Genomic DNA, 14,188 nt, shown 5'->3' on the forward strand with positions numbered 1-14,188 from the left:
TGCCAATGGAGCATTGCCCAGTACCGCTGCTAGCCATGTTGGGGCCCTAAGCATAATTCCTTTATGATGCCCCCCCCGCCGCTCTGTTGTCTGTGTCCGTGGAGAAACGCACGACTTTACCGGAGAGCCGGAGCCGGACTTGGGGCTGCAGCTGGTCTGAGCGGCGCGCGAGGGCCAAACTGGGCTATACCATTTCAGGGAAGCAGGACGGGGGGAGACTGTTTTTATATATTAGGCAAAAACAGTTAATTTGCACAAATTGAGTGATGGGTACACATTTAAAAAAAAAAAAAGGACGGGCCTGTTTTGAACTAATTCATATATTTTTTGCAATCTAATAATGTAGTAATCATCATGACATTTTTTAATCGATCTTAATTTTGGAGGCTCCCGCCAGGTAGTTGGGGCCCTACACGCTCTGCATATTCTGCGTATGCGGAGCGGTGGCCCTGGCCTTGCCACTCTTACGCTGCTTGCTGAAGATCGGGTAGGATGTGTTACCAGTGTAGGCATGTTCTGATTGGCCATTGGAAATGATCCCACCGCTGCTGCCGCTAAATCTGGTGTCCGTCAGTCCAGACAGGGTGGTTGCTGCTGAACACAGCTCTCAGCATTTTTTCAGTGGGCAAATGCGTGCTCTGGATTGGAGGAGAGTATTACCAGAGTCCAGTAGGAGGGCCCCATCTGTACTTATTAAACTAGGGTTCAAATTATTTTAACCTTAATTTCAGTCAAATCCACTTCATACTGGCTTGTCATCCGATTTAGCATCAAGTTCTTAAACTTTAAGTTTTGCACTACTGTATTTATTCATCTTCTAGCCACAGCTTGCTGTTCAAACAGGTTAACTCAATGTTGTTCTAGGATGGGTCTCAAGAGTAAGTCCTGTAACAAATCCAGAATTTTCAGTATTTTAACATAAAGGCAGCATGGACTGTAGTCTTTTTTTTTTTTTTATCCTAGCTCTGCTAAGAAGGCTGAAGGTTTGTCACAGGTTAGTTCCAGGTAACATGCCCAATGAAGTTCTAGTTCAATGGTTCCTAATTCAGGTTCTCAAGGGGACTAGAACACTTAAATTTTTCATTCCGGTCATCAAATCATGAGGTGAGTTACACCCGAGGGACACAAGGTGAATGCTTGGATTACATAGGATGAAGACCAGCAGTAACAAGTTGGCGCATCAAATTGAGTTTTAAACAGATTTTCATCATTTATACTTCTATTCTTGATATATCGATGCAGTTCATTTGCAGATCATTATCAATCTTTCAAATATTTGTATTAACTTTTTCTAACTGTCAGCAAGTTTCCAGATAACAGAAATGCAGCTCTAGTCAAACTACAGTCGACAACACACAGTGGTGCCCTCCGACATGCACCAGGACAGACACCCCCATAATAGCAGCACTTTTTTGAGACCTGCTCTCTCACTTGGCACATCCTAGTTATTGGACCATGACTTCTTTTCTTGTCAGGTGATAGTACGTCCTCTGTAGAGCTCTGCCAGCTGTCACGATAAGGAGGAAGAGAAATTCATTGTTGAGGTGGAAAACAACCAAGCCCCCCTGCAACCGACACTATTGGATAATAAAAAATACATTGCTTCGTGAGCTGCAGAGGCTCTTCAGGTGAGAAATCAAGTTAGATAACACAAACACGACTCCTGAATTCATGGCAGCGCTCCACATTTACTTGCTATGGTATGCTGATGTGCCATGTTGCAGCGGTGCCGGCTGGTGCAGAGTGCATCACATAACACACTGCCCACTCACGGACCCCTACGCCACTATGAGTGACCTGAAAGTGAACTGTTCATAAAATGAATAAAACAGCAGGGAGCCATTTAGCTAACATGACTAAAGATATGACAAGGTGCAGAGCAGCTGTATGTTGAATATACAGCCGTAGTGTATAGGAGGGTAAAACATGTCCATGCCCTCTGCAATGACATAATGTATATAGGCATTTAAAAAAAAAATGTGATGACACTGTTAAATGTTCCTTGTTGCCTTCTAAATTTGTTACAAATCATCTGTTTCATAATCATGCAGATCTACGGTTATGGTTTGGATAGATTTGGGGGGAAAATCATGCTTCGGTTCAAAATAACTGCTAATCGTCTGTCATCATTGGTAAAATAATAACCACTTGATTAAGGTTAGGGTACAACTGGGAACATGATCAACAGAAACCTAGCTCGTCACTGGAGCCATAATGTCCATTGACACATTATACGTCATTCTGGTCTTCACATAGACTCGGCATGAGAGTAAGTAGTGGGGAATTAGATAAAAGCTCTGGTTTAAATTCCTAAAGAGCGCTATTAGGTACAATACCAGTTCCTGTGAAAAGGGTCGACAAAGAAGAAAAATGCTCAGCCAGAGACTTCAGAGGAAAAACAGAATTCAAAGCTCCTGTAAGGGTAGCAAGCGGCTATGATAGCACAGAATTTGATAGAAATAAAAGCCTTCAATAAAGGGCTGAAGAATCAGAGCCATTATTAAACCATTGTCGGGAGATTATAACAGCTACAGAAACAGTACTCGTTTTTGGTGTATGCAACAAAGACCATTGAGAATCATTTATTGATTTCAAAGGAATCTTTTTTTTCATTGGATTATTGCCATGTCTAACACCTGCTGGTTGTAATAGAGCCGGCAGGTGAGGGTTTGGGACCACCATGGAAGACACACTCGACAGGAGCATCAATCAAATCGCATAAATTATTCACGGTTTCAACTTGATCATAGCATCCACACAGTAAGAGAATGCCCCGAGGAAAAATCAGCCCTTGTGTTTTTCCCTGTTGGCGCTGGATCTTGTCAGTCGCATTGCATGGAAATGCAGATGCTTAAGCAGCAAACCTGAAAATAAGCAATTAGCAGCATCAACCACCTCACTCTCTCGACAATCCTGTTTCCTCAAAGGGATTCTCGCTATTGATGCTGAAATTGTCCTTGGTGGTGTACCCTGTCTGTCATCCCCAGAGACTGTTGCTCTTCCTTCTTCCTTCTGATGCTTTTCTCAAAAAAGAAACATTTCTTACTTTCCGTCTTGATTCTCACACCTTTTTGTTGTTGTTGTTTTCTTATTCATTTTCACCTCTTGCATTTACCAGTGTTGTTCAGTAGCGCACATCCTATCTCACCATTACCTTATCAGAACCACCAGACAACAACTCTATAGATGAGGGAAAGAGAGACCGCGGAGGAGGAAAGGAAGGCAGGAGTTGAACAGCTGTGGGTTATACATACAGTCCAGAAAGCCATTAAAGATATAAGAAGATAAGTGGCTACGATAGCATGCACACAGAGGCAAAGTCTGCAGTTGACACGGGGCACATAGGCAGGCGGAGGCATTGTCTATTCACTTACATATGATACAGATTTTATGAGTGTTCTGGTGTAGGCTCTGTTCTAAATTAATAACTATGGACATTCGCAAAGGCCTCTCGGCTACTAATTGAATTTGGTGGAAAGAGTGTTATTTATAATAGCTGGAGGCTCAGTAGGTTAGGGTGTAGATAATGTATTTCCAACATTCAGAATAAATATTCTCAGAAATACAAACATTAATATCATATGACTGGGGAAATGCATATTGACATAATGTCAGTTCAACTGACCAAGCCAATAAGCCTCAGCACTGATTTCTATTTATATCAAATTTCTGTCTACGTTGTTCTAAAGTTCATACTACAATCAAGTGTGCCTCTCCAGTGCAACAAATACATTAATTCTGAACAAACTGATGAAGGTTTAGCATATATTTTCTAATTTATAACATTTAATTATAATTTTTCTTGATAATATCCCAATGAACTAATAAGGATGCCAGGGGATACATTTGTGTATAAGGCAATCATATGAAATGGTGAATGTATTTCCTATGCATGTTTTCGGATAAAATACCGTAACCAACCAAAGTAAATCACATATTGTATTTTTCCACCTCTGTTTTTGGCAAACAAATTGATAGGATTTATGACTAATTTTAAGCGATAGAAGACAGACAATTAAAAAAAAGAATCTCAATTTTTTTTAAATCCATTTAATTTCCAAAATATTTTTCATATTAAAATATGCAACATAATTTAAACGTTAAACTTTGTATGGCTCCCTGTGCCAAGTGTTTTCCAGTTTCAGAAGGGTGTTAACTCATTTCAGACCAATACGGATTTGGCTTCATCCAGAAGATAGTGAAATCAGATGGTTCTCTAATTTCCAGGATTATCTGATTAGTTCTAATGAATCCCTTAATCCTAAATCATTGTCCTTTTTTTCTTATAGTCTTCTCTGTCATTTCCCCCTTCTGTCTGCCTTTATTGTTTCTCTCTTTACTTTGATTGATTGATACTGATGCATTTCAAGCCATTATTTTACAGTATGTTATTATTTAGTCATAATTTAGTCAAAATTAGAATTGCCAGCATGCAAGTTCTGCCTATTATTATGGTACACTGAGTTACTAGAATGAGTAAATCCCTCCGGTTTTCACATGCTGTGAATACCCTGCAATCAGTTACCTGTTTCAGTCTCGCCGCTGTGCAGTCGACTGAATGTGCCGTCTCTCCAGCTCACTGAGCGCAGGTGTCAACCCAGAGATTCACGGTCGCAGAATCTCTCCAGGTTCACATACCAGTATTGTGACTTTATTGGAAAAAAGGTTTAGCCCAAGAAGCTGCTTTCTAGCCGGGCCCTTTTGTGTAATGAAGTTGTTCAAGGTGTCTTACATGTCACCATGTCGAGTAACACCATTGATTAGTTGTCAACACCGGTGCTTTTGGGTTTTGATTTTCTGACAGTTTGGCTTGTGAATGTGGTGCTTTGTTGCAACCAACGGTCACATCTTAGGTTTTTGCTCTTCTCAATGGCACATAAATGCACTATAAGTTAGCTGTGAGCTGCATTACTGAGACAGGGATTCATTTTAGTGTGGTGTGAGTTGTGATATAAACACAAGTGGAGCTACACAGAACTGGACATTAATAAAATCCCTGAATATGCGGCATACAAAATGTATTACTTGCGCTTTGGGAACATTTTATTCAGATATGGGAACTTCCCCATGTACAGTGATTTACTGTTCAGGGCCACCTTCCTGAAATGCTGATGCTAATAGCCAATTGAGGAGTCTTTAAATGACAGAAATTCTAATGCTGTTCAGAATTGCTCCATTAATTACCATTGCTTTGTAGAACACTGCAGGGTTGATGGACCTATTCAAATGGGGGTGATTGCAACAATTCAACCAACAATGGACTATCAAAATAATGACACTTGACGGTGGGGAATTATTGGATTTACAAATGGCAGTACCTGTCAATGGGTTGATCTCCAGCAACTGCCTGTCGTCCCACTGACCCCCATTCAGAATGTATTGCAGATTTTCTGTTTCATCAGTGTAAACTTGATTTTTAAGGGTGTGTTTAAGAGCTGACTGCCAATTGTGCTCTAGGGGAGCTACTGGACATCACCACTGTAAAACCAGGAAATCACTTAAGCTATAAATCACTCCATTACCCTAATACTTCATCACACACGATATAGGCTAAAATTGAGGTCAGCCAGAATAAGTGATTTGCAAAGTGTGGCTACCTTGTACAGTCTTCAAAAATAGCACCATACAACAGTGAAGTTTCAGGCTGCAACATTTCACTGAATAAAAGTGTGCCATCATAGGTTAAAGTGGTCAAATCTTCACTGTTGTCAGCATGAAAATGAGATTCAACATCCGACAACTCTGTCAGACAGCTGAATAAAGTGGACTATTTTATCTAAAGAGGGAGGAGGCAGGGATTGGTGACAGGACAGTCCTGAGACTGTGACATAAAAATGTATAGGTCACAGGGAAAACTACCAATTTGAAACAAAAAAATAGACTTTTGAACTGCAGTGAAAATAATGAACATGATAGTAAAAGGGGGCAAATGGAAGACAGGGTGAATAATCACATTAACAGAATTTCTGTTTGTAAAATCAGATATTCTGGACATTTGTGTGTTGACAAACCTAATCTTGGCCTCTCTCACACCATCAGTGAAGTTAATCGAGCCTGAAATTGTCCACTCAACCAGCCATTCACCCACATTTATTGATCACTTTACATCCTTCCAGTTCAGTTCAGACAGACACTCTTTAGTCTTGTCCGTATGGACATTTGGGCTTTTGTGTGTTAGCCGTTGGATCATTGGAAGGTTCAATATGTCCTGTAAACACAAGCAAAATGAAATCCCTGCTTTCACTGACACGCTAACAAATAAAAGGGGGATTCCACCAACATCAATCAAGTTTGATAATAGAGATAAAAAAAAAAACAGAAAACATACAAGAAAGAATACAGTGAAGCAAGAAATCATAGAATGATCCTTTAACCTCTGCTAAGAGCCTGTATCTGCCCTTTTGTTGACCAGCACAGAGTATGAATGTCTGTAGCGCTGCACACTGCTGCTGGTAATGGGGCTTGAAATGGGCCACAACTAACCAAACACACTGCTTAATGTTACTCATGATTTTACTGATAGATTTCAGATCTTACAGACTGATTAACCTACCTGACAGTGATGGAAGCGAAGGCTCAAATCAAACGTGAATCCACATAAAGAAAGAAAAAGGAAGGTATATAAGATAATTAACTAAACACTTGTAATCTCAAATATACACCCTAACTTTAATCAACATGGCGATTACAGAAACAGACGTAAAATTATCATTGGAGGGGTATAAATCCTGGTGAAAAAGTATAAAACTTTTGCATAAAAGCTCCCCCTACCTATGTTAAAATTCAGTGTGCTCGAGTATCACAGCAAAAAAAAATTGTCCATGTATGCAACTTTTTTGCCCAATGTGGAAGTTGACCCTGGCTCTGCTGCCAGCTCTCTGTTATTAGGGCTACTGTCTTGTGCTGTAGGGATTTGTCATGAAGAAAAATAATGTCTCTCCAGGGTTTCCACTGTAGTGGTGAGAGAAAACAGGTGGAATACAGATGGGTGCAGACCTCTGTGGAACTGGTTTCAAAAAAGTGCTTTTTCAGGCACCGAAAACGCCGGATCCGTGTGGACGGGGCCTAACAGTTATCAAACATTACTCACTGCTATAACACGGAGGTGAGTGTTTTGGCTCTGAACTGGCTAAGTGCTCTATTTGAGTAACCTGACTGGCGGTGACACTTCTGCTGAGCATGATCATAACGTCCACACTTACAGAAAGTGACTAGGTTAAGCTCAGTGACAATAAATACACATCACTTACTTAAAATATGACTTGTTGGAAACCACTGACATAGTTAGAAGAGGGTGTTTCATGGGTCTGATAGTACTGTAATAATTACCCAATCTCAAAGATATTAATGTGGAATATGCCACTTTGTGTGTGGAAATAATGTCAATTTCACTGTCAGGTCGGGTAGAAAATAATGGGATTTTGTTCAAAGCCCTTTTCCCTATTTACTTATCAATCTATTGCAGCATATCTTTCAAGCGGTGCCTCTTAGGGTGTGTGTGCAATCTTGAATTTACAATGACATTGCTTTGCCCATTACTGACTTTGTTAACCAGAATACATCCCCCTGCAGGTTTAGGTGAGAGCGAGCTTTCAATGTAAAAGTTGAAATGCAAAGCCACATAGACAACAGGAAAACTGCTAAGGCTGTGGAGTAGGAGGCCTGCAGCTCTACTTGCTCATGTGAAAGCAATATAATGCTCTGCGGGCCTCAGGGATCAGGGTATTTGTCCCTTGTGCACCATACACAGCTGTAGGTATTACATCTCTCTGCTCTCTCACGCTGACAGAATATGAATTGGCAGAAGAACATATCCTGAACTGTAGAAGCCTATAGTTCAAGGGCATAGTGATTGCAATACACCAAACCCCATCACATCAACCCAGTCGCTCGTCTCTCCGCTGTGGTTGAAATCCTCCACTAACGTAGGCCTACTGCATACTACATAATCTGTCAGCATGTACTACATCCTGCCTAGTAAATGAAATACACAACACCTTCTCTGAAGTGTGCAAAGTGACAGCCGGGCGGTTTCAAGGCACCCCCGTAGTGGCTCTCACACCTCTGAAAACAACGGTTAAGTTACATTCTTCAAAAAATATTAAATCTTGATAAATTGACATAAAAATAACCGTCAAAACTTTCTTCCTGAATTAAAAATGTTAACTATTAGCAAAACTATTTATACCATGCAGTTTAAGTCCTGCATTCAAATGTTGATTCAAGTGAAGCTTGTAAAAGGGGCATTAGCAGAATGTACTCTTCAAGGTGGAGCTTTCAATACTATAATGATAGTTTAATTCACAATGAATTGTACTTTATTCGTTATATTTGTGAGCAGAATTTGAATCTGCACCGTAACCATACTCTTGTTGGGTAAATGTAGCACTACCATGTTTTCTGTTAAGGAGAAGTACAGAGCAAATACACAGCACAGTTCTTTTTTAATTCTACGGTTTGGCCACTCTAAAATTTGTATCAAAGCCCAGCGTGTCAGAAAAGGGGGGGGGGGGGGGGGGGGGGGGGACGCAGGTGCAAACCCAGGGGTGTGTTTAAGTTATCCCAGAAGGATAACCACAAAATCGCAATAGCGATAGGAAGGAAAGGGGAGAAAAAACAAAACTGTACAGAGCCACTTCAGGCTTCCTTAAAGAAATAAAGCGCTAAGATGATCAACTAAACCACCGCTGCCAAGCAGCTGGCACAACACTAAAATTGTCCAGGAGAGCCAGAAAAGACAAAACTAAAAGGCAAAGGCAGACTCTGAAACTTTTCATAAACCAAAGGGCTGGAGGAACAACAAACTCTCCAGAACCACTATTCACTGAAACAGACAATGATAAGCGTTACACACAAAGACCATTGGCAACAGGGAGAACCTCTCACTACCACTTATGGTGAGATAGTGAGTCAGCACAGAGCACTGGAGACTCAGGGTATATGAAGGCTCCCCACACCTGACCTTCATCAAGCCAATCAGTTCCACACACACACACACACACACACACACACCTGATTGCAGTGAGGTGATTCACTCACCACTCTCCCTGAGCCAAAAGATTGCGAGCCCTCACACAGCACTCTTCCTGGGGGGTCGGACCTATCTAATGGACGTCTAATCTGCTGATCAGAATTTGTGTAATCTGCTGACACATAGGTTTTTCTTGAAAAAGACCCACCCATTTTAAAACTGTACGTTTTATTGCTGAGTATCTTTACTTTGAGCAACCCGAGACATAGCTGAAGATGTAGACATGTCATTTGAGTGGATCAAATAAAAATGACGGAGACTGGCAGTTTTGAACGTTTTTTTCAGTGGTAAAACAATATTACAGTAGATGACAAAGTGAAAGGACTCTCTTGGTGCTTTGATGTAGAACATTCCAAAACCTCCCAAGTCCTTTTGATTGTACGAACATATTAGCCTCTCTGAAATAAGACAAAAATGTCTACGTTGCATGAATTGTGTATGAGAAGTGAAAGTTGTTGAAGCTACAAGGATTCAAGTTAGAACATTTTGAAAGAGAAGAAAGGCGGAGGGGCCATTAAAGAGCTGAACATTTGAATATTTGAATGGTTTCTGTCACCGAACGTATGCAGAAGCAGCAGACGACCAAAAGCATACAAAGTCAAGAGTAATGTGTGAAAGCTTTATTTGAGATTGTAAAATGTGTGTGTGTGTGTGTGTGTGTGTGTGTGTGTGTGTGTGTGTGTGTGTGTGTGTGGATTATATGTGTTCTGTGTACTAATTGATGCACGTGTCATCTTCTGGAATTTTAAATGTGAACTCCCTCTAAAATGTATTCTCCAAATACCACTTAGCAGACACACAGTGGACCTGGTTGGATCGAAGATACGATTTGAAAGCAAAGAAGAAACCCTTTTCACATATTACTGAAGTTGAATGACTTTTGTTGAGTTTTTTGTAAGTTAGTTTGTGGTGGTTGTTTGACCCGGTGGTTGTTTGACATAGTCAACTGTCATCTTGTTGGATCATTAAATGTTAATACCAGGCAGAGCAAACCATTAGGACAGGGACAGGAGGACCAGCAGGAACATGAAAAGGAGTCACAGGGGAAGAAAATACCAAAACTTCAGAGCTCTCTTCGATGTCTGCAGTGCCGGTCACGACTATGTGCTTGCTGAAGATTTGCATTCACTGGAAGGTGGCTTTTAAGGGCTTTGCTGTGAAATCCCGAACATAACTTCTAAAAAGGTAAGGATCAACATGCTGAATCTAAGTTATGTAATACTTTATCATAAGCTTGTGCACTGTCAAGACACCAGCAAGCCTTTTTAGAACGTTTGTCTCGTTTTCATCTCAAGGACTACTAGGCTTTTAGAAGTTGTTGTTGGGGGTAAATGAAAACTTGAATGTTTGTCATAAAATTCAGAGTAATACATATTTATGGCAAACGTGAACATTAGCTCACATAGATCCAATATAAACATATCTAAATACATCCCATATAAGTCCAACAGATAGATGCCTGTAACGAAATAAACCTGTTCATGCACATAGCCACACACATGCAACCCTCAGCCCAAGGTTCTCCTGGCAAGTCCAGGCAATCCTCCAACCATGACCCAAGAAACCTTGAAGTTCAGCTACTAAATACTGAAAAATTAAGTGACTATTTTTGTATCTCTTTCACACTCTCTTTCGTCAGTATCCCCCCCCACAGTTTGTTCTAAGGATGGATCCATTTTGACAAAATAATTTCAAGGGAGACTTTGATGTTTATTCTTTTTTTTCTCGTGACAACATAGAGCTGGGGCAAGGGCTTAAATTACATCCGTCCACTACCTCTAGACTCCCAAGGCTTTGTACTACTGATATATTTCCTGACATTAGGTCAAACAAGAGGCACTACCTGACTATTTCCTTTTGTGTAGTGGACACCTTGAGCCTGGGGTTAAAGGAAGGGACCTGCTTAAGAGGTTGGGTCTACACCAGGGGTGTTGCTAAACATAAAGCTCTACTGGGGCACAGGCCCCCCCATCACTCAAATCACGAAAACAAATTGTTGAATGCCTGCTGCGTGTATGAAATGTGCTGTACAATGTGCTATATGAACTACATTACAGATATATCAAAGCCAAAGTCGATCACCAGTTTATCACCAACTACAGCAAGGTCTTACCCAGGGGCTATTGTGAGCACCCTGAGCACATAATTTTCCCTTTTTTAGAAAACAACAACAAAAAAATACATTTTAACGTAATTTTGGACTAACATTCCCACATTTGTGAATGAAGAACATCAGACATTTGGGGTAGGGGAAATCACTGTAAATCTTACTTTAATGCTGAGCCATCACTTGGTTTACAAAGTACTACAAATGAAATTGTATTAAAATGAAAGACAATGGGGTAAACTGTCAGCTAGCTAACTCCTATGAAACAACATAAAGAGTGATCTATGATTCAGAGCAGCAGGAATGAGGACTGGTGATGATTATTGAGTGGTAAACGGAATGTGTAACACATCGTTGTTTGAGCTCCTTACTGGAACGACCACAACACAGACAGAAACTACACACACTGTGCCGCTTCACTCTGGCTACTGCGGGCATCGGGGGCGAGCGGGGCAGGTGGGAGAGACACGAACCTGCGTTTAAAAAACAACATGACTGTTATTTTAATTTTTGCATTTAACTACCGGTATGCAATATTTGTTAGGGGTGCTGGGAAAAGCAAACGAGCTTGGAAAGCCTATGGTCTTACCTCTCAGTCTCATCTCTCCATACTGCTTCCCTGTCTCTGCTACTACGTCCAAATTATTTTCTGATGTCCATCCATCCTCCCCATCCTCAATTCTGATTCTTGTTTCGCGCCAAAACACGGATAGCTGCATGCGCGCCGCAGTGCACCGGCTATGACATGCACACTGCCATACACGGACGTAATGTGTGCGCACTGTACCCGGACTGCAAGGTGGGCGCCTCAGCTTGTACTTTGGGTTAAACTGCGTTGGTTTGACATTGTGGATTAGAAAAAAATCCATTCTTTTAGTGTTATTATCAATATAAATGAATCCACTGCCAAATATAGTAGCTCATTAAAACTTGAACATGAGATTTTACTGGGGCACGGCAGATCAATACTGGGGTCCGTGCCCCAGTAAAAGGGGTCTAGCAATGCCCATGGTCTATACACTGATTTGTTTAATGACAATGTTGTCCCTGAACTCACTTTACACCAAGGTAATTAGACTTTATAACATAAACATGGACAGGACTGTGTCACAATCCAACATAACATCTTTGAAAGAAATACACACTGTGTGAGCTATTATTAATTTTTGGATTATAGTCTCTGCTGGTCTGGCATTTCTGACTGTGTTTATCAACAATGCATCATCAAACGAAGCAAAACTTATAAAAAAATGTTATATCTATTTTTAATAATAATCACCCTGTTGAGATTCCCTGGAGTTATTAAAAATATCAAACAGCAGCAGGTCAACGGGAAAAAAACCCACACTGCGTTCAAGGAAAAAGGCACTTAATCAGTACAAAGTGCAGCTGCAATTGGAAAGTTTGGAGTCCATTACGGAATGCTAATAAAGGAGGCAAGCCATTCATCATTTTTGAATTGCTGATTATAATGAATCATTATCACATAATTAAGTGAAATTAAATTCTGAAAAGTATGAGCTGGGCATCACTTTAGTTGCGGGAGCTACGTTCAGAGTGTAAATGGAGTGTATCGCTGACCAGTGAAGGTAACGTCAAATTCCCTGGGTTGGAACAACGCTACGTGGATGTGCAGTCCACCACTGCTGGGCTATTAGTGCCCAGCCAGTTCAATACTTCAGTGCTGCTTATTCCCATCCAAACTAAAGCAAGGTGAAGTGTTTACTCAAGTAATCATTCTGCCGATGCAACGGTCCTGCTCTTGCTTCTTCTCAAAGCCGTGGAGGAAGAGAAGTATGGATGAGTCGCCAAACTATCCCACCTCCAGTGGTTCATCCTCCCCAGGCATAAAGACAAACTTTTCATCCATTGTCTTGGTCCTTACTGCTTCTCTATCCATCACCATGGTATAAAAAAAAAACAGCTGACTGATTTTGTTTGACAACAAACGTTATCTGACATGGTGTGAGTTACGGCACCGTGCGATTCTCTCAATCAGATCGTTTCAGGTAACTCTCGCCCTCGTCGTGCCCCCCCTCTTCAAATGTCAAACTTGTCTGACCATGTCAGTCTCTCTCCGCCGCGGCGTTGGTCCGTCAGATGTCACATGTCAACATCGGCGATGTCACAGCAAGCCTCGGTTTATCTCCATTCAAGTCCTGTGTCCCTTATTGAAATTCTCTCTAACTTTGGCTTCCGATCATTTTCTCCTCGACTGTCATTCGTCATTGTGCGGGTCGTTTAAAAAATGTCCCCGGGGAGAAAGTTTTGTTGACCTCAATTATGCAAAACCTTGAGATGGTTTTTTTTTGGTATCCCCTAATGGAGAAAAGTTTAACCCAGTAAGAAGGATGCTTTCCATCTCCTCCTCCTCCTCTCTACTTTCCCCCATCCTTTTCTCCAGTTTGGTTCCCCTTCGGCATTCACCTTCTTCACTTTTTCTCTCACTCCTCTCTCCTCTCTTTACGTTCTGCCTCTCCTCTAATCCTTTCTCTTATCAGATATTTACTACAGGTAGATATCGTCCTCTAGCAGGTTGGCATTAGTGTTTTCCCTCTTCTTGATTTATTCCCTGCTTATGTTTTATTTTGTCAGTTATTCAGGGATCTGGTAAATATTTGTACAGAGAGGCCTGCCGGTAATCAGCCAGTTGGCAAATCATCACTGTGTGTCAACTGAAGCAGATCTGTGTGTCTGTGTGTGTGTGTGTGTGTGTGTGTGTATGGGAAACTGAGAGATTGCATTTCAATGTGTGCTAGAGAGGACTAGTGTGTGTATGTGGGTTTATTGCAGCAGGGTTTTGGATGAGGGTCAGGGATGAATTCAAGGTTCCAGGAGGAGAGAGAGAGAGAGAGAGAGAGAGAGAGCTGACTGGTATTGATTAGATGTTGTTTTATAGAGCCTTCCACATAGAAAACAAATAGTGCGAGGCGAATCATGGAGCAAATAAATAACCTCACTTCTAATAAGAAGAATGTTCAATGCTGACCATGTCCAGAAAGGGGAAGGGACAGAAAAAAAACATTGTGAAATGTACAGACATGCTATAC

The sequence above is a fragment of the Eutrigla gurnardus genome, assembly GCF_963514095.1.
Source record: "Eutrigla gurnardus genome assembly, chromosome: 10".
Taxonomy (NCBI): Eukaryota; Metazoa; Chordata; class Actinopteri; order Perciformes; family Triglidae; genus Eutrigla; species Eutrigla gurnardus.